Source organism: Sus scrofa, chromosome 15, assembly GCF_000003025.6.
Source record: "Sus scrofa isolate TJ Tabasco breed Duroc chromosome 15, Sscrofa11.1, whole genome shotgun sequence".
Classification (NCBI taxonomy): domain Eukaryota; kingdom Metazoa; phylum Chordata; class Mammalia; order Artiodactyla; family Suidae; genus Sus; species Sus scrofa.
Window position 1 is genome coordinate 113689808 of NC_010457.5, and position 20813 is coordinate 113710620.

The window sequence follows — 20813 nt, forward strand, 5'->3', positions numbered from 1 at the left end:
GTTATGAGCAATGGACAATCTGTATATACATATGAATTTCTGTCTCAAGCAAAATCAGATGTGTTTTGGGGAATGAAAGCAGCTTGCATGGGTCAAGAATTTTTTTAGGGCGCACCCACAGCATATGGGGGTTAGGCTAGGTGTCAAATTGGAGCCATAACTGCTGCCTACACAACAGCCACAGCAACATCAGACCTGAGCTGCATCTGTGACCTACACCACAGCTTATGGCAATGCCAGATCCTTAACCCACTGAGTGAGGCCAGGGATCAAACCTGCCTCTTCACGGATGCTAGTCAGATTCGTTTCTGCTGATCCATGACAGAAACTTCCGACATATGCCAAGAATTTTTATTGCATAATTTTATTAAATTCTTACAAACAAGCCAGTAAGGTGAGTACTGTTTCCATTCAGTACTTGTATTTGAGGGACAGATAGGGTAAAATAAAGTTAGACAGTTTGTAAAAGTCATAGCCAGAATTTAAATCTAGAGCTTATGACTCCAACCTGTGCTTTTTCTACATTATCTCTGTGTGTCCATAAGCAGAATTTTCCAAAAATAAAGTCCTCCCTGTTTTTCAGAATTGAGGATACAGTACTAATTTCTGTCTACCCCACATCCCTTCAGCTTCTGTGGCTGATTCTCAAATTGGGAAGGAGGATGTGCTTGATAGACCTTTCCTCTCTGCAGCATCTCTTCCTGTTTTTTTGTCACCAATGGTAATAAACAAAAGTTGCAGATCAAATTGTATCTTATTTTATCATGGATGACATTTTTTTGCTTCAGTCCTTCGGCACCTATTCCTTCTTCCCAGCAGCACATCAATTTCTTTTCAGAAGATTTCCTCTTTTTTTCTGTGTGTATTCTTAGTGGAAGTTTGAAACTAGGTGTTTACCTCCTACCATGGAAGCTCAAGTGGCACAATACTTCTGCTGCCCAGCCTAGTACATCTGATGGTAGGAACATGTGACTCACAATTAGCTAGCCAAATGCTTTCCTCTAGAGGTCTGCATTTTGAGCATGGGATGAAGTCAGAGGAAAAATTTGGAGATGATGTAATTCAACCAAAGACTGTTTCTGCTCTAAAACTTATTTCCAAAATCCTCGTTTCATTGCAGCTTTAGTTTCTATCAGTTTCCAAACAAACTTCTCCCAGATTGTGTGTGTGTGAACTGCTACTATACTTATTCTTTATTATTGAAGTTAGACAGATTCAATTTCTCTGTATTTAAGGAATCCAAATTAATATAATAATCTAATTATTAATTCACCTACCTCAGTTCATTCAAAAAATGTAAACCATGAGTATTAAAATAAAAACAAGTGAGAAAACTAGAAAGTGAATCACTTGTATTAGGTGATTGTCATATTTAATGTATAGGATGTCTAATAATCAGGGGTGATTTCAGTTGCAAATAGAAGAAAAAATCCCATGTTTGAAAATATTGGAGGAAAATGAAAGAAAAAAAATAGGAATAAAAAGATAAGATGGAAGGTGAGTACAATTACTACCCAACATTTATGTCATAAATTCACCAAAAGCGTGCCTTTACATTGACTAAGATCTTTCCAGAAGTCTAAGCAAGAAAAAAAAAGTCATTTGCAAACACCTGAAAATTCCTCTGATAAAAAACTGATCACTTACTCAGAAGGAGACTTACACTTCATACTGTGTCCAGAGGAAAAGAATCTGGTCTTTTGTGTTCTCATGTGGAAACTGCACAAAGTGCAGTACGGAGTGTGTGCAAACACACCTCTAGAGGGGACACTAACAGGTTCACAGACTGTTTTTTAGAAATGTTGCTCAACATAAGTCACCAGCATCTTGCCAAACTGGAAGTCACTGAGAGTAGTTCTGTGAAAGACAAAAATGATATGACCAGGTGTGCAACTCTCTGTAGGTCTATTGTTTCATCTGGAGAAATCTTACAGTATTCAGATGCATGGGTAGGTGCCTGAAGTTCAAGAATTCCTTCCAAACTGTTGTTTTCCTCAAGTATTGCTGAGAAATGAGTTTAAGGTTACACTTTCTAGCAATTAACGGCTGGGCAGCTATTCTGTGTTGGCTATGGAGCAGATGGTTAATCTGGCCATCGTTAAACTGAAGGAACTGAAGACAGAAGCATAAATAGAAAGAAACTGTGTGGGGTTTTCTTTGTTTTTTTTGGGGGGGGGTTGGTTTGGTTTTTTTTTTTTGCTTGGAATAAGGGAGAAGCACGCACTAGGAAAAGACAAAATTGTCCTTAAAGTATTAGATGATTTTAAAGGAAGAAATAAAGACAGTACTAAAATTAATGTCTTGGGAAAATGGTGGTGAAAGTATGAAGACAGCTACGTAGCTTCCTCTTTTAAATAAATACACACTTAGTTTACAACACATTATCTAACCAAAGCAAGAAGGTTATGAGAAATATCAGAATTAATTAGTTAAAAATGGACAAATATATATTTAAGGCACAGAGAATATTAAGGACATTTAAGAGTTTATGTGGCTCCCCTCCATAAAGAGTGAACTAGAAGAATCTTGATGAAAATAATTTTCTAAAAATATAATTTTTCAAATCTGACCATAGGGAAATATAAACAGAACAGTTACTAAGAAATTGCCATGGACTGAATGTTTGTGTCCCCTCAAAATTCATATGATGAAGCATAAATCCCAAATGTGATGGTATTTGCAGGTGGAGTTTTTACAGGGTAATTAGGTCATGAGAATGGACCTGATAGAGGCTGGGAAAATGGTCTCACTTTCTCTGCTCTCTGCAGTGTGAGAATACAATGAGAAGATAATCTGCTTACCAGGAAATGAGTTCTCCCTCTAACACAACTATGTTGCCACTCTGATCTTGGACTTCTGAGCCGCTAGAATTAAGATAAATGAATGTTTGTTTGTTGTTAAGCCACTCAATTTTTGGTTTACTTTATACAGCAGCACAGACTAAGACAGAAACTGAAAAACTTATCAAAGTAATTGACAAATTCAGTCATATCAATAATTGCATAAAAGCTAAATCAATACTTGGTGGTAGTCCCAAAGACGTTCATATCAAGTCTCTGGAATTTGTGTATATGTTACTTTAGCAAAAGGGATTTTGCAGAAGTGGTTAAGATTATGGTCTTGGTGATGTTAAGGTTATTTTGTATTATCTGAATGGGACCAATAGAATCACATGAAAATTTAAAAATGGAGAACCTTTTTCAGATGGAGTCGGAAAAAAAGATGTGATGATGAAACTAGGGTCAAAGAGATGCTATATTGCTAATTTTAAGAATGGAAAGATAAGAGTTTCCATTGTGGCTCAGCAGGTTAAGCTGTCTGTGAGGATGCAAGTTTGACCCCTGGCCTCACTCAGTGAGTTAAGGATCCAGCATTGCTGTAAGCTGTAGGGTAAGTTTCAGATATAGCTCGGATCTGTTGTTGCTGTGGCTGTGGTGTAGACCTGCAGCTGTAGCTCAGATTCTACCCACAGCCTTGGAACTTCCATATGACAAAGGTATGGCCATAAAAAGAAAAATATAAATAAATAAATTGATAAATTGAAAAAAAAATGTATGAAGAGACTGGTGTAAGGAATGAAGGTAGATTTTAGAATCTGGAAAAACAAGGACCCAGCTTCTTCCTTGGAGTCTCCTGAAAAGAATAGGATTGCTGACATTTAGATTTTAGTTCAAAGAGAGACCTGTATAGGACTTCTAATCTACAGAACTGTAGAATAGTAAGTTTTTGCTGTTTAAGCCTCTAACTTGGTGGTAGTTTGTTATTGTAGCAGTGGAGTACAAATACATACATCAAGTACAAGGTAGAAATGTCCAGTCTGCATTAAAAACATGTTTAGAGTAAAGATTCTTGTATAAATATGACAATACTTATACAGTAAAATACAGAAAGAGATGTATCATGGGAAAAACAAGGAAGCTGGTGTGGTTATATAAATATCAGATAGAGTTTACTTTAATTCAAGGCAATTTCATTTAATTACCAATTATAGAGAGTAGCATTATGTAGTGATAAAAGGGTCAGTTCAAAAGGAAAACATAATCTTAAGTGTGTATATAGCTGATAACAAAGTATATAGAGCAACATGATAGAACTGAAAAGGTAAATGGGCACTCTACAATCATAGTTGGAAATTTTAACATATCTTTCTCAGAAATTAAATGAATAAACAGATAAAACTAGGAGTTCCCAGGTGGCTCAGTGGGTTAAGGATCTGGCATTGTCATTGTTATGTCACAGGTTCATTCCTTGGCTCAGGAACTCTCACATGCCATAGCATGACCAACAGAAAAACAAAAACAAAACAAAAGACTAAAACTATTGGGAATATTAGGAAGTTATAGAATATTTGAAAATATTATTAACTCATTTGACCAAATTCACATTTGCAATTTACAAAGCAACTACAATATGTGGATTGCTTTTAAGTATCTATAAAACATTCACAAAAATTTACAGTATGCTGGATCACAAAACAAATCTCAATAAATTTTAAAGGACATTATATGGAGTATGCACCCCAAATACTAAGAATTAAAGGAGAAATCACAAATAAGATAATTTAAAAAAATACCAATATGTTTGAAAATTAGGCAATACGTGTATAGATAATCTATTTACCAAAGATAAAAATCACAATGGAAATAGAAAATATTTTGAATGAAATAAGAGAAACACGCATACACCAATGTTTGTAGGATGCAGCTAAAGCAGTACTTAGAGGAGATTATTTTTTAGCTTTAAATACATACACTAAAAGAAGAAAAACACTTTTCAAAATCAGTTATCTAAGCTTTAATCTCAAGAAACTAAAAAATAACAGCAAAAATATCTAAGTAAATCAAAAGCAGAAATAATAAAGATAAATAATGAAAAAGAAATGAGACATTTGATAGAGAATATCAACGAAACCTAAATTCTTTCTTTGTAAATAATAAAACCTTATTAGAAGGCATTGAGATAAAAGTGTGAAAAATAGCAATATCAGGAATGATAAACAAAATCTCACCATAGTTCCTATAGACATAAAAGATAAGACTATACCCTGAGTAAATTGTCAATAAATTTGACAGTTTTGAAGTCTGCAAATTCCTTGAAAAATTTACCGTATTAAAATTCATAAAAGAAAATATGTATTTTATATATGATAAATATACTAATATATTACATCAGTGCTTCAAAAAATTCCCTTCTCAAAACAAAGTGCTATACCTGGATGAATGAATGCACTGGTGAATTCTAACAAATAAAATATCACTCTATCTTAAACTCAGAATAAAGAGAAAGTTAAAATGTTTATCAACTCTTGGGAGTTCCCGTCGTGGTGCAGTGGTTAACGAATCTGACTAGGAACCATGAGGTTGTAGGTTCGATCCTTGGCCTTGCTCAGTGGGTTAAGGATCTGGCGTTGCTGTGAGCTGTGGTGTTGGTTGCAGACGTGGCTCTGATCCCGCGTTGCTGTGGCTCTGGCGTAGGCTGGCAGCTACGACTCTGATTAGACCCCTAGCCTGGGAACCTCCATATGCAGCGAGAGCGGCCCAAGAAATCACAAAAGGATAAAAAAAATATATATATATATTTCTCAACACTTTTTTTATGCCCAGATTATTAAAATGAATACCCTGCAAGGATTTTACATGTATTGTAATTACAGAAAAAGAAAATTGCAGGCCCATGCCAAATATGAACATATGCAAAATGTTATCAAAGTACTAGCAATGAGAATTTAGTGGTATATTAAATGCATACATTTTCATGACCAGATAGAATTTATTTCAGAATTATAAGTTTGCTTTAACGTTAGAAAAAAGCATTAACGTTATTCATCTCATTGCCTTAGTAAAGGAAAAAAATCATTGATTTTCTTAGATTTATAGAAAGTATTAATAAAATTTAACACCTTTCATTAAAAAAAAATCTCTCAGCAATAGAAATAGAAGGAAACTTCTTCAGTTTGATAGAGAGTATTTATAAAAACTTTCAGGTAACATCAGACTTAACCCTGAGATATTAAATATTTTTCCCCTAAGGTGAAGGGAAAAATACAAGGATGTACATGATCACCATTTTTGTTTGACATTGATTAGAAGACCTAGCTCATGAAATAATGTAAAAGAAAGAAAGAAAAAGAGGAAAGAGATACTAAGACAGAGTCTGGGAGAGAGACAGAGGGAAATCTGAAGTGAAAAGTAAGCATAACTGTCACTATACAAAGAAAACAGGATTGTGAATTTAGAAAAAAAAAGAATCCTCAAACTGCAAGAACTAATAAGTGAATTTAGCAAGTTCACAGGATATATGGTCAGTTATTTTTTTATAAACTAGCAACAGATAAGTGGAAAACAAACATTTTAAAAATAGCATTTATAATTTTATCAAAAACAAAGTATCTCAGAATATTATTAATAAACTATATGCAAGACTTTTCTGAAAACTATGACAAAGCATTGTTTAAATATTCAAGGACCTAAATAAATTTCATGTTAAATGGGTTGAAAGTCTCTAAACTACTAGATGTAAATTCTACCTAAATTGATATAGTTGATATATCAATCAAAATCCTAGCAGAATTTTCGTAGACATACACAAGCCAATTCCAAGATTCATATAAAAAATTAAAGACACAGCAAGGCCAAGACCAATCATAAAGCTATGGTAATGGAAATAGGATTCTATCTGAATAATGGTACGTAAATATTTGAAATAAACAGAAGGGAGTCCACACATACACAATCTCTTTACAACAAAAAACACTAGCATAGCTTAATAGGAAAATAAATATTTAAGTTTTTAATAAGGCAAGAACCTGATAATTTTAGAAAAGTAACAATTTGTAGTCTTAAAAAAAGTATAGACTACCCCTTCAAATCAACCAAATTCAACCATACTTATAAATCAAATTGCCAAGAATCTGGGCTACTTATAGAGCTATTGCTTCTTTGGCCCAAGCTTAGCTTTCTATTTTCTTTTCTGAGATGCTAGGATTTAGAGTCTCCAAAATACATTGACTAGCCTTTCTTGCTTGTGGCTTTCTTGTAGTTCTGTCAATGAGAGAAAAAGGATACTGGAAAGCTGGATAAAGGGCAGAGGGACTCTACTTCTCTTTCCAAGTCCTGTCAGCTTCCCTCCAACAGTAAAGAACTGCTTTAATCTCCAGCTTCTTTGGACATAAGCAACAGCTGTTGCTGCCCTCCTCAGAGTTTCCAACCCCAACTCTATAAGAGCCCTTCCTTTAAGCTCCAGGTTTTGATAACTCCATCTCTTCCTTGTCCTTTCAATCACAGGATTAGAGCTGCTTTCTGCCACTCATGATATTGACGTATCCCTTTTAGTTTTTTACCCTTTTACTCTGTATCCATTTTACTCTTTCAATCTTCAAACATCTTGTTTAACTAATTCCTTGTATCAAATCATCTCTTTTACAAATACCTGATTTTTTTGCTTTTCATAGCCGGGCCTTGGGTGATATAGAGCCCATAACTCACAAGAAATGTTCCTCTTGAGACAACTACATGAAAGTTTAAGATATTCTTTTTGAGAATAAATTATCTAATTGAATTTTTAAAACCCTCAGGCCACCTTACCCTTCTCAGCAACTAACCTTCCCAGTCCAGTAATGAGTACTAATGGATTCCAGGGCAGTTAATGTAAGAATAAAAATAAGCAGAAGTGATTGCTTTCTACAATACCCAAAATATCTTTCCCAGAGGTAGCAATAAACATCAGTTAGGCTAACTACTAATCTGTGATGCTATTATCTAGGATGAAAATGTCAGTGTGGACTCAGATTTTTCACATTGCTGTAATTCCTCACCAAGAGTTTCTATTTATAGGTGAGTTCGGTAACAGTTGTTTCATTTAGGGTATTACAATGATCCTTAGTGCCAACACCAACTTACTTGATCCTTATACAACAGCTGCAGGTTTGATCCTGTCATACCTGTTACCAATCCCAGTATTAAGGTCCCCAGAGGTTGTTGGCTTTGTAATGAACAGGTCAAAGTTAATATATCAAATCTCCAAGCAGAAAAAATGTATTTTGCCAGGAGAAAGTAAGTTAAAATAATCATGTTCAGATTTACTAGAGAGGAGAGCAACACCTGAAAGAAGCAAAGCATCTTAAGAGAGTTTCTGCCTTATATCTGTCCGTATTCGTTTTCTTGATGGTCAGTAGGTAAGGGGCCTAAAATCAGGCATAAAGGAGAAGTGTGTTCTAAATGTCATATATCTTACAGGAAGTAAATACTAAAATCTACTCAAAGATCCCATCAGAATCTTATTATTATAATCATCACATTCTAGTATTGAAATCTTACTCATTGAAGGAGCCCACTCCAGGGCATCTACCAATCGATAATCTATCCAGTTAAAATGAATAGCAGTAGTGGTAGTAATGAATACTTATTTTGCACCTATAATTCTACATGCTTTAAATGTATAACCTCTTTAAATATTCATGAAAAACCAAAAGGCATTCCTAATTTCATTAGATAAAATGCCTTGATTTGTTTTTTGAAGATTTTTCTTTCTCTAGGAGAGTTCAGCCTTGAGGACCAGTTCTCTGTCCTCACAGAACTACATGGTGGGCGCATGGCCCAAACTAAGTCAATTGAACTCCTTCTCCTAGGAGAGTGATTCAACTGGAAAAATACTCTGACAAGATTCTCATATTTACCAGACTCGTAGAGACATACTAATTCCAGCCAATTTTGAGCCTCAATCAAGACAAGCTTATACCGAGGCTCTTGTCTTCTAAGCCTCTAGTTCATAGTGATTTGTCTCCTCAGTTGGCATCTTGCTTCATCATTTTCACTAAAATTTCTTCCTTCATTAAGAGAGGTATCAGTTTCCAAATATAAGAAAACTAGGATGCTTATCTGTGAACTGAGCTTTGCATTGCATTGTGAAAGACTTACACTTCTTGTTTGTTCTTGGCATATATATCTCATGTCTATTGGTAGACATTCTGAAGTTCTATAGTAAATGTGAGGTCAAATGTACCTTCATATCAGTGAAGGATTTGCAAACTGATATGTTATCATTTTCTAGGATAGTTTGCAATCTGGATTTACACTCATTTTATACTCCCAGTAAGTTTTGTCACTATATTTTTCTATCAAGTTGATATATGTAGTTGTTATAATCTACTATTTTAAGGCTGCCATGTCTACTCTTCACTGTATAGACCATTCTGGGTGATGATTTATGTAATATAAAAATGAAAATACTGCATCAATGGAGAAATGAAACAGAAGTGTCAACGAGTTGAAAGCAAATTGTCAAACCAAACTGTCAACCAGTTATTTTATCTTTTGTGACAAAATTGTCTTACACTCTATTAGTTATGCAGTGAAAATGTCCGCAGCAAAGATGCTGAGGGTAAAAATACCAGACAAACTTATTATTACCGTGCTGAGATGCAAGATGGGATAAATTCTGAATAAGTACATTAGACGTTTGGTATAAAAGGGTTGCCATAAATGTAGCTGCGTATTTCTCACTGTATTCCACCGTACAAATATCTTTTGTGAGGTTCTCTTCCATTTGTTTCTTTACCAATGTTAAATTCCCTTTTGTTTCAGGCCCCAAGTTGTCAAGTTTGCTTCTTCTTCTTCTTACATTTGTTTATAATGTCTATCTCTTTAATACAAACAACCAAGGTACCAAAGTGGAATATACATTTATACATTTTTTTCAGCTCAAAGTATCTCACACATGCACCAGAACACAATTTACAATCATGACTGAAATTCTTCTTAAAAAATAAGAAAACAAGAGATAATAATGTTACACTAAGGCATAATATCTTCTATTAATTTGTCACAAATTAACTTTGCACTATGCAAGAACCAAATGAATGACTTTCATTTGTTCAAAAAATATTTGTATTAATATGTCAGACATTACATTAAAAAATTAAATGCAACAGTAACTAATACAGAAAAAAATCCTTCTCTCTTTAAGCTAGAAAAAATAATATAGCAATTAAGAGTTAACATTTATATAGAACTTAATATTTTGGGCATTTCTCTGGGGGGATAAATGTAGTAGGAGTAGTTTGTGGATGGAGATCAGAAGTTCAGTTTGGGGTAGACTAAGCCTGAGGAGACTAGGAGTTTTATAAGTTAGAAGTTGAATGGACAATTAGGAAAGGACAAATATGGCATGAACAAAATTCAAGTTTTAAGAAGGTTCTATGCTGAACTTAGAAATTTAGAAGGGTTGACCTGTAGCAGGTACCAAAAGCTTGAGACATTACTCAGTGAATACATATAAGTAGAAAAATAAGAAGGCAAGTATGAGGCCTGGAGAATAAAACACTGAGAGGTTGGAGACATAAAGAGGGCCTGAGATAAGGAAAGGTCAGAAGGATATGAAGGAATCCAGGTTAAGTGTGGTGTCCCAGAATAAAATGTTTCAGGGAAGAGAGAATGATTAACTGTATCGAAGGCTTCTGATGAACCAAGAAAGATGAGGAACTGACTGTTAGATTTAGTAATAAGAAAGATATTCATTATGAGGACATTTTAGTGGGAGTAGTTTGGATAAAAATCTGATTGGAGCAGTTTCAAAAGGAATGAGATAAATTGGAGAGAGCAAATTTCTATAAATCAATCCAAGATAATGAAATGAGTATGTATATACTGATGATATGAATATCAGGTGACAAAGTCAAGTCTGCAATAATAGAACTTTCCTTATGTTTCTTATAATTGAGTTCAATTAAAACTGTTGAATTAATACACATAGTTCATTGCAACCTTATTTATAATAAAGCATTGGAAAAATTGACTATTAGGTAAGAATTGTTTAAGTAGCATATGAAAAAATAGCATATGATTTTCAGAGTATGGTGCGTATATACTGTGTGATACTACAGAGCTGTTGGAGAGACAAGGGAAGAGGTAAATCTTACATTTTTTTTACTGAAACATCTGCAAGGGAGTTTTTGGTGAACAAGCTCATGGCAGTATAGCATTTATAGTGAAATTTCTTTACTGTGTGCCAGCATGGGATTTAATTAGATGAACTTGACAGGGTACAATTATGAAAAATTATTTTGGTCAGTACTACTACACTACTGAGATATTAGAATAGTCTTAGTTTCAAGGGTTAAAGTATTCAGTGTGATCCAAGTCAGCACTTTCATCTCACAGCTCATTAAAAGTATTTCCTCTTCTTTAGTGGTCAGCTGCATAAGGAGGCATGGTCTGTCTTTTCTAGATTTCTTCTGTCTCTGCCCCATAGCCCCATAGTTGCTGCTTCTGGTCCTCTGAGATGCGCATGAGATAGAAAAAAAATCTTAGCAAAATCCCCCTGGCTTATTCTGTTTTAATTTGGTATCAGTGTTCTGCATGGTGGCCTATGACCAAATACTGGCTTTTGTTCTCAAGAAGTGCCTTTGTGGCTTCTTTGAAGACTTCTAACAGTGGAGGTTGAATATCACTGACCTCTGGTATAAGGAAACACTCATTAGTTCACTTCTACAACTGCACTTCAGCCCCTGCTCTGACTGGACACCCCATGATGCTTTTCTCTTCTATTTGGCCTCCCTCTTGACTTGAACTCATCTTAGGGAACATGAAGAATGGACCTAAAACAATGTGGTCCTATAAAATATTTAATTTGTTTATGGTAAACAATGGAAGCCTCTTGAAGAAATCTGAGAATTGGCTATACCCTTCCACCAGGGTTTATCAAAAATGAGTCTTTGTCACTACAGTGGTGCAAGTTTAATCCCTGGCCCAAGAACTTTCACATGCCATAGGCATGGCCAAAAAAAAAAAAAAAAAAAGAAAGAAAGAAAAAGAAAAGAACGAATGAAAAGAAAATGAGTCTTAGACAAATTCTGCCACACACAAATATTTGTTGCACAAATATTCAGAAGCAACACAAAGCAGTTATTAAAAGGTTCTCTGAAAGCTGGATGATGGCCCAGCTTTCTGAACTTTTTTTTTTTTTTTTTTTTTTTTTTGCTGTCACCCTATACCACAGCCACAGCAACACCAGATCCAAACCGTGTCTGCGACCCATATCACAGCTCACGGCAATGCCGGATCCTCAACCCACTGAGCAAGGCCAGGGATCGCACTTGCAACCCCATGGTTCCCAGTCAGATCCATTTCCACTGTGCCATGATGGGAATTCCCCAGCTTTCTGAACTTTTAAGTCTTCCCCAAAGAACCCTGCTTGAAAATTTATTCATGGCAGACAAGTAAGCATTCAAGAAGTAGAATAAAGCCTTAAGATCTATCCCCAGACCAAATGAAAATTATGTATCATTTGATTATGAAGGATGTTTCTGAAATATTTTAACCAACCAGCCTAGCTTGATTAGTGCTGATTTCACTTATTCAAATCTATTGAAACAATCCCACGCTACTTAAGATGCTCTTAATTTTCCCAATAAAAAAACATTTCTGCTATTCCTTAAGCTAATTATCAAAGTGTCTGGTGTTGAGATGGGCACAGCCAAAGGGTTGTACTAGTCAATTCTACTCCTAAAGGGACTAGACCAATGCATGAAGTACATTCTGAAAGGAAACATAACCTTGGCCCATGGGAAACAGCTGTCACACAACACCAGCAGTCTTTTCTGCTTTAGATGGGCAAAAGTTATGGCATAGAGTGGGCCCTGACTGCCACAGTTCTTCAGTGGGGTGATCATCCAGGTGCACAAGCCCAGTTTTTTCACCCCCTGGAGCAAGCCTTTCAGAAAAGTCAGTGAAAAGGGCTTGGACTGGTGGGACACCATTGCCTAGAAAAAAGTGTGATCACTATGGAGTGAAACTTGTTTGACTTCTTGCTCCTGGTGGAACTATGAGGACCTGAGGGGGCTCTCCAGGAGAGCCCCCTCTACTGGGCCCTGGAAGATCTGCTGCTGAAGTATGGCTGCACAGGGAGCTCAGATGTGCATCACCACTGGAGCAGCAGCTTCACTTGCAGATATGGCAGCAGGAGCTCAACCAGCCATCAGGGCACCTGGGCTGCAGCAAGTGCAGTGTGCCTAGATGAAGGAGCAGCCAGGGCTGAGGTATATCATCAAGGCCTTGTCCAATTCTCAGTTTGGGAGCACCTTCCACACTGTCCACAGCCTCACCTACTTCTCACGGGGTGTCCCAAGGATGCTTGCCCTAAAACCTCAGGGAACTTGACCTGTACCAAGCTGTAAACTCCCACAGCACAGGTCCCTTTGGATTGACCAGTTCTGCATAGGCTTGAGTGAAGACCCCATTCCTCCCTCATATCCTGGAAAGGAAAAAAACACACACAAAAAACAAAAAACAAAAACACTGTCTCTGAACTTGGAATTTTTTTAATTTTTTAATTTTTTTTTTTTTTTGTCTTTTTAGGGCCACACCCATGGCACATGGAAGTTCCCGGGCTAGGGATCCAATTGGTGCTATAGCCACAGGCCTATGCCAGCGCCACAACAAGGCCAGATCCAAGCCATAGCTATGGCCTACCCCATAGCTCGCAGCAACACCGGATCCTCAACCCACTGAGCGAAGCAAGGAATCAAACCCACAACCTCATCGTTCCTAGTCGCATTCACTTCTGCTGCACCATGACGGGAACTCCTGAACTTGGAGCTTTAACCATCACATGTAAATATGTCACATGGATTTCTCAATGGGGGAGTGCTTTAAGATGGCTCCAACAGGGCTGTGTCCCATGCTACTGGCCACTGTTTGAACACCTAGGCTTCTACAGCAGCCACCATCTTGGTTTCTTCTTGCTATTAAAGCAATTCCAAGCAGACTCTTCCTTTAGAGTCATGTGACATGAGAGTCTTGGGAGCCCCCTTTTAGGAACTCCTAAACTGCAGGAAAAACAGTTCAAAACTGACAAGAACTCGGTAAGCTTCTCCAAGTCTGGGCTCATGGTCTGGAGCTGAGGAGACATCCATCCAGTCATAGGCTCTGCAAATATGTTTATTCTTTGGCAAAAAATTCCATTTTATATTAGTGGTTTTCTTGAAGCCTCACTGGGTTTTGAAGTGAGATTGAGGGTTGAGGATAGAGAAGGAAAAGTTGCATTTGGGGGAAAGCCACTCCCTTCTCTCCCCTGGGGATGATAGTGACTATGGTACAGTTCTTCCTAAAAAGGCAGATGGCTCTCTTGCTCCTGAGCATCTCAAACCTTCTAGACATAAATCATGGAGCATTCTTCTAGCTCTTCTCCTGCAGGTCATCCAGAATCTCTCTTAAGAAGGTAAATTACTGTGTCATGGATTTTTGGCTTCAGATAATATTCACATTCTAATAAAAACTGTCAATTAAAATATAGCAAATATATTTTGTGCTCATTTCACAAATATTTATTGAGTGCTTTCTTTTTGCCTCTCACTTGTCTTGGCATAGGATGTGTCTAGAAAAATATCACAATCCCTTTTGACTAGTTACATGTATGGAGTGGATGGATGGCTTTTTATCTCTTCTTCCCACATAACTTTATACTATGGTTTTGTTTGTTTGTTTTTTCAAACAAAACCCATAGATTTTATTTTTAAGTTCATAAATTATTTTCAGAATGAAAGCACAATGTTCTATTTCTCTTCACATGTATGCTTTACATTTCTTTTTCTAATATAACAATTCACTTACTGTATTTTGAAAATGCAAGAGGCTGATCAACTTTCTCCTTTGTTTGTGACATTCTAGAACCATTGCTTACAAGTTTAAAGAAAGAAGAAAAAATCACTGCTGTTCCAGTGACTTATTTTATTTAGTAGGTGTAATTGCTCCTCTATAAAGCATTGATTAAACTTTAGAAAGTAAAAGGTCAGATGTAGATTTATGCAAGATAAGACCACATCTTACTGCCAACTCATTCAAAAATGACATTGGTACTTACCTTGTCCTTCTTTGTGTCCCTAAAAGATCTCTTTGGGATTTATAACAACCAATTAGAAAAATACACCCTAGATGCAATTAGCCTCTCTTGAAAGTCACAGTCATCTGGAAGTATTACTCATTTTTTTTCCTTGCACCCCCCAAATCAGTTGAGAGCTCAGTCTCTTACTTAAAATTTGGGAGTTGTGAAAAGTAGGAAAGAGGATTCACATAAAATACACATAGCAAAAACTTAAATACCGATGAATTAGTTATCTACTGCAAGGTAACAAATTCTTCCAAAACCCTAATAGCTTAAAAGATTAACTTTGTTTTCTCAAAGTTTTTGTGGGCCAAGAATCTGAACATGTCTCAGTTGAGCGTCTCTGTCTCAGTCTCTCACAAGGCTGCCATCAAGGTGTTGAACAGGATTATAGCCAGCTCAATGTTCACCTGGGAAAGGACGCACTTCCAAGTCACTCATGAGATTGTTCTCACCATGTCCAGAGGTATTGGTTCTGCTCCATATGGGTCTCTCTTCAGGGCTAGTCACAACATGGCAGCTGGCTTCCCTCAAAGCAAAGGATTAGAGAGAGAGAGAGAGAGAGCACTCAAAATGAAAGCTACTACCTTTTCATAATCTCATCCTGAAAGAACATCCCATTGTTCTACTACAGCCTGTCAGAAGTGAGTCTCTAAACAGCCCATGCTCCAGGGGAGGAGACTGCAAAAGGGAATGCATCCTTAGAGGCTGAGGTCACTGGGGCTTACTTCATAGGCTGCCTGCAACAACTTATTTCACCTTTCTCTTTACCTCTGCCATCCTCATCCCCTCAAAACTCCTATTCTCAGCTGATCAGAGTTCCAATTCTTTTCTTCTTACTCGGCAGTTTAAAATCCTCACTATTTTTCATTACAACATTTCTCCTCAGTTAAAACACTCATTTAACAAAACAAAAACATAGTAGTTTAGCAAAACATGGACTCAGTGTTTCTTAAAAATGTCCCTTGAGAGGTTTTATTAGTATAAATGGTACCATGTCAAACTTATTTTGATGTTATACTTAGGGTTATTTCATATGACTCAGTTGCAATTAAGACTCTATTACTATAAAATATTTTTAATGGTCTCAATAATTAAATCCTTTAGGAAAGAGAAGCTATACTCAAATGAATTCTCTGTTATCATTAGTCATATTTATAGTGAGGCTTCCCTGCAATGAACTATCATTTTCAAGAGTTTTCCTTTTTTTTTAAAGTTAAATTTTACTCAAGCAAAAATGTGTGTTTATCCCTCTTTATGTGTCTTAGTACCAGTTTGATTACAATGAAGAGGAACACAAAGCTTTTGACATTTGGGCCAAGAACAATGTTGGTTATTAAACTCAGTCTTACCTTGGAACAAGCTGCCTCCTCAGAAAACATTTTATTATATTTTCCTTGTCTGTAGAGTCAGTAACGAATAATGCTATATAGCCTTGAGTACTCTGAGAACAAATGATACAGGCCTTTGAAGAGTTTTCATAGCTTAGTGGTTTCTTTCCCTTCACTCTTGATATTGTGTTTGTTTTGTTTTGTTTTATTTTTTTGTACCAGGTTAAATTTAAGCCCTTTCCTGGGCTTGCCCAAAACTTTCAGTGGGAATAAACTTTTATATAATAACTCTCAAGACAGGGTTTTACCTATTTTCAACTTCTCTCTAACATCTGGAAACGGATTCCTTCTGATCTCTGGAAATGAGATGAGAAATCATCTGCATTCTTTCAACTAACTATCTGCAATAACATGACTTGACTATTTCACAATTCTCTTGTCCTGGAAGATGAAAATGCAAATACATTTATTTGTGGTTTCAATACCTTTTTGAAAATCCATTTATCTGAGCATTGGAAGACTCAGCCAGCCCTCATGAAAGGACTTGGGACAATAATTCGTTCAACCAGGCTCATCAAATGACTGTTTATTGCTCAAGACTTAATTCAGAAACTTGATTTAACTCTATCCACAATCCTATGTTACTATATCATGAATTTTGCCCAAACCCCAAATATATCTTCACAGTAAAAGACCTATTTTATTTTATTTTTGGTCTTTTTGCCATTTCTTGGGCCGCTCCCACGGCATATGGTGTTTCCCAGGCTAGGGGTCTAATCGGAGCTGGAGCTGCCAGCCTACACCAGAGCCACAGCAACGCAGGATCTGAGCCGCATCTGCGACGCACACCACAGCTCTTGGCAACGCCGGATCGTTAACCCACTGAGCAAGGGCAGGGACCGAACCCGCAACCTCATGGTTCCTAGTCGGATTCGTTAACCACTGCACCACGACGGGAACTCCAGACCTATTTTAAATCAAACCCCTCAAAAACCTCACAAGTATTTCATTTTTGTTCCCTCCCACTTCCAGACACTATTAAGACTACCAATGAAATGATGTTCTTTAGTTTGGCAAGTAATAATCTTATCTACAAATTAGCACCTTTATCTTGTTTTATTTATAAGTTATTTTGGTGGTCTTTTGAGGAAATAGATAGTTGACAGAAGCAACCAAGATATGACTAGACAGGAAAGAATTTAAGTACTGGTCACTGTTTGCTCATCTCATATGAATCCTTCCTCAGCGAGAAATATAACAATATACTCAAGTTGTATTAATTAAAAGTGATAAATGAAATATGTCTAGGAAAATTAAGCAAATGATTTAAATAAAATTATGTGAAGTAGAGCAATGATAAGTAGTATTTCCTGAGATGGAATATGCAGCATCTTGGAAGCCAGGCAAGCAGAGTTGATGAATAAATGGCAAAATTATGTTGTGTATAGTGTCTTCTCATATCATAGTTATGTGGGAAAGAATAGAAACAACGTATTTAAGAAAAAGCTCTACATACATGCACATGTCATGGTCTGCAACTAGGATGTTTGCTTGGCAGATATTATTGTATTGATTGTGAACTAGAATGGCTATAACTTCAAGGAGGCTCAGCAGTATATTTGCTATCAGGAAGTTGAAAACAGGAAAATACCACCTTGGTTATTTCGATGTAAGTAAAGGTCAGTGTAGCTATAATACATTGTCTCCTTAAGCACTGCTATTGAGCGTAAATTTCCCTTCCAGATATAGATATGCATTTTCATGGTAGCAGCATCTCTAACCACTCTCATGATCAATTATCTGTCTTGTTCAATTAGAAAAGAAAGCTATCAACCCTGTCCCTCTATTGAAGGTGTCCTTGAACACCAAGCTACAGATCTTCAGAGGGGGTCTTCCTGCCCTTGGACTCCTGCCACCTCAGTAACCATCATCCCATCCACTCAGATTGCAACATGCTTTTAAGCCAAGTGAACTTCATTTGTCTCCAAAACAGAAGTGCCTTTGAAGTTCTTTTTATCAAGCAGAAGTTCTTGGCCTTCCTTGAGAACAGAACAATGGCAGATTGAATCTCAAGCAACATGAAATCAGACTACAGAAAGGGAGATAAACACCAACTGAATGGGCTCCCCTTTTAACACTACATTTAGAAGTAAAATGAGGACATCTGTTGCTTCCTTTCTTTCATTCTTTTGTTTTAATTTAAAAATGCATATGGACAAGGTCATCTGCTGTTACTTGGTGCTATAATGATTGACTGTGTCATCAATTTGCCATTTTGTGAGATTAAGAAAATCAAACCACACAATTTGGTACGTGGGCTATCAGTAGTCAGGCATCAACAGTTTGAATCAATATACATTTTTTTTTCCTAAAGACTGTGGTAGCCTTCTTATCTTTGATGTTTATTGTTTTTATTTGGACTAAATAACTTAGGTTTTCACATCTCAATGCTGATTCAGTTTCTAGAAGTGTTTGCCAAGCCTATTACCAATTCATACAAACATAACAAAATGTGATATCCAAATTAAAATACCTGTACTTTCACCTATCACAAGATTTAGAGGGATTACCTACGCATTTACATAATTTTACTTTTTAATTGAAAAAGAATTAACTTTTCTCATTTTAAATTTATTATTTCTTATTTGCTTTGCAAATAGTATTAACAGACATTTTAAAAATTCCACATTAATAAAAAAATCACCTTCAACTCCAACATTCCTTTTCTGGTATACACAGAAATTTCTCATTGGTCTTTTTCAGATTTTTTTAAAGAATTACTAAAAACCCACTTTTAAATAAAAAAGCAACAAAATAATGACTGTTTTCTTGCCAAAGAGATAGAGGAATGATGAGTTTTCAATTGCCACATAAACAACCAGCCCAAAACTTAGTGGTTACAAACAACTTTTTATTTTCAATTTTTATTTTTTTATGTTTATATATTTTTTTATTTTAGGGCTGCACACCTGCTACAGGATGGAAGTTCCCAGGCTAGGGGTTGAATTGGAGCTGCAGCTGCCAGCCCTGTGCCACAGCCACAGCAACTCAGGATCTGAGCAGTATCTGAGACTTATACCACAGCTTACGGCAGCACTGGATCCTCAATCCACTGAGCAAGGCCAGGAATGGAACCTGCATCCTCGTGGATACTAGTTGGGTTCTTAACCCACTTAGCTACAACAGAAATGCCACACATTTTTATTTTAAATTTTAGGCTGATCTTAGCTGAATGGTTCTTAGGCAGAATTCTCATAGGTCACCTATACAGTTGCACTTAAGAGACATGACAGCTGAGGGCTGAAGGGTCCTGGGTGGCCTCTTTCTTGTGTCTAAAACATCACAGAGATGGCTGGAAACAACTGGAATGACTCCTCACATGAAGATAGTAGCATCCTAGAGGGAAAAAGTAAAAATGGCAATTTCTTGAAGTCTTGCTCAGATCTCACATCACTTCACTTTTGTCTTTTCGTATTGTTCAGTTCAATTCAGTCCAAATTCAAGAAGTAAGGAAATATAGTTCATGACTCCATAGAGGAGTTTCAATAAATTGTGGCCATTTTTATTGTATCACATACCAGGAATGCTATATGTAATATAATATCAGAAATTCAGTTAAATATTAATAAAAGTATGTTTATAAAAATTGCATTTTCTCCAAAAGGCAGAAGGTAAATTCTGTGTTATAATTTTATTCCTGAAAGTTAAATCCCAGACTTCCAAAATAATTTTTTATATTTTAATTGCCTTGAAAAATGCTTGATCAATTCTTAAATATATAAGTGTCAGGATAAATATTCAGGATCTTCTATTAAAATCAAACTTGAAAAAAACAGGTTTATTTTATTTCAAGATGTCTAATTACAGTGATGAAAGACTGTTAACATAGGTAACTTCTTTTAACATTTATGAATGTGACAAACTGAAATCTGAAAATGACCTGAATAATTCAAATAAAAAATAGAATAGAGACTATTTTTTCTTTTGAAAGATTTACTTCAGATTTCTTAATTTTTTTTAATGGCACTTATCATGGATAGGGAACTTTAAACAACATATTAAACAAGTTTGAGTATGTACTAAATTCCAACATTTTATTAATGTTAAAAACACTGCTACTTCGAATGTCTGTATAAAGTTATTTTAAAACTTTTGAAAATATCTGGAAAATAATGGTGGCTCTCTGAGTTTGAATATCTCCAAAAGAGGAGAGAGAGGGAGGTGGATGGCTTAGATAATGCTGAGACAAAATTAATACTTGGACATCAATGGGAATAAATTCTATTACACTGAAATGCATAGATTAATTCCATAGACACAATAGGTAGTAAAAGAAATCAAAGACAAAAGTGTACATGCTGAATAATTATTTATATATTTTGCTTTTTAGGACCGTACCCGTGGCATATGGGAGTTCCCAGGCTAGGGGTCCAATTGAGCTACAGCTGCTGGCCTATGCCACACAGCCACGAAGGATCTGAGCCACATCTGCAACCTATACCACAGCTCATGGCAACACCAGATCCCCCCCACTGCCCCCGCCACTGAGCAAAGCCAGGGATTGAACCCGCATCCTCACTGATACTGTTCAGATTCTTTTCTGCT

General features: G+C 36.2%; 1 long non-coding RNA gene across 1 annotated transcript in view; it reads left to right on the plus strand.

The window, feature by feature from the left end:
- The window catches only part of LOC106506349, a 333193-nt gene extending 314445 nt beyond the window's left edge, over positions 1–18748 (plus strand). The window contains exon 3 of the long non-coding RNA XR_002339161.1: positions 18026–18748. This is a non-coding gene — a long non-coding RNA (uncharacterized LOC106506349). The remainder of the gene's footprint in view (positions 1–18025) is intronic.